This window comes from Bidens hawaiensis, unplaced genomic scaffold, assembly GCF_021521415.1.
Source record: "Bidens hawaiensis isolate Kalapana, Puna unplaced genomic scaffold, B.hawaiensis_p1.1 tig00002553_1, whole genome shotgun sequence".
NCBI lineage: Eukaryota > Viridiplantae > Streptophyta > Magnoliopsida > Asterales > Asteraceae > Bidens > Bidens hawaiensis.
In genome coordinates, this window is record NW_027491139.1 from 616,474 (window position 1) to 618,395 (window position 1,922).

Here is a 1,922-nt window from a genome sequence, read left to right on the forward strand (position 1 = left end):
CCCACCACCCACCGTTTGCCACCATCACCGCCACCCAATGTTCGCCACCACCACCGCCCACCGTCTGCCACCATCACCGTCCACCCCACCACCACTGTCCGTCGCCGCCACCGTCTACCTCCACCACCCACCACCGCCTTCTACTACCACCACTGCCTTCTTCCACCGCCACAATCCACCACAACCACCCACCACTACCACTATCACAATCCAGCGCCACCACCACCCATCACCACCGCATTCTACCACCGTCACCATCCACCACCATCACCCACCATCCATCACCATCACCCACCACTATCACCATCCAACACCAACACCATCATCACCCACTACACAGTTCATACACCACCATCAATTTATTTTAGCAATCTACAGACTTAAACATTTATTTTAACAATCTATATATGTGTTCTCTACATATTACAAATAGTTATGTATGTTTCTGCTAAAGAAATAATGTTATGAAATTTGATGAGAATGACCTAGATTGTAGGATTGGACATTTAGGCTTTTAAATGTTGTTGACATCTAATAATCTTTTTGAACTTAATATTTTACTCAAACGCAAATTTCTTGTATTTTCATCTTTGTTGTATATTTTTATATGTTAATAAAAGAAATAATAGATACAGAAGAATAATTATTCTCAACTTTTATAATCCATCTTCAACATTGTTTTAAGCACAACATCTATCAAATAACATTGTTCATGCAAAGTACGGAACAAGTGATTTAGAAAAATGTTATTGTGATTTTATAAACATTACTTCAGTGTTGTTTTAAATCTATGTTGAATAATTTTTTCATTTAAATTTCAGCTTATTTAAAAATTTTTGTTTGATTTTAGTAGTCTGCAGACGTTAAAAACAAACAGTCTTCTTTTGCAGACTGCAGAGATTTGGTTCACCTCTTCTGCTACAAATGCATGCATATGTGGTCTGGAGACTGCAGACATTTTACATCTGAAAAAACAAACAACACCTTTCACCTGATTTACCTGTCAACAAATAAGAATAACACAACAAAGAATATATGATTGAGCCAAAAATTGCCCGGTAGAGGAAAGGACAATAGTACAAGTAACGACGGACAAAGAAAATAATCTATGAACTTTAGCTCAACTCAAAATCTAACTCTAAACTGAAATAAATACTGAACATACACTGAGGCATAACCTAATACTTAATCGGAACATAACCAAACGCATACATAAGCACATCAGAAACATATCAGAATACATACACACACACATCAAACCACGCGACTACTCATAATTAGAAATAATGTCACGTGAGAAGGAAGCACCCATGAGCCTAAACATCATAAACTAACTAGTCAATCTATGCACCTTTGAGACGGTGAGTATGGCATGTACCCGTTATTCCATCTCCACCCAACAAATGCAAACTCAGAGCTATGATCGATTTATACGCTTCTTGGAGCGAAAGTGCTACACAAGCACAAGGTGGCAACATCGTGAACTTTTATTACGCACTTACACGATAAGTGCATGCCGTTGACGCCCTTACAACATTTTTAGACATGCTCATGTGACAGGTACAAAAGCTAAGGACATGTAAATAATCAACACGCAACAAATGCTACTACCAGAACATGCAATAACTAGTAAAAAATATATAATTCATTGCATGTTACAAAAATAAATTTAAAATAAAACTAACATACCAAGTAAATTAAACTCAAACTCTACCTAAAAATAAACGAAAAGTCCGCACTACAAAGTGACATACACAAAATATAAAATGGAATATAATTAATACTACGAGTAAACGAACATAAACCATACCTTAGTTTAGCATGTAAAGCAAAACAACTCAACTCGTCGTTAACAACAAAGAAAACCTACAATCAGTTACTCTCCAAATTAAAATATACATAGTTCAACATATTTACCTTAT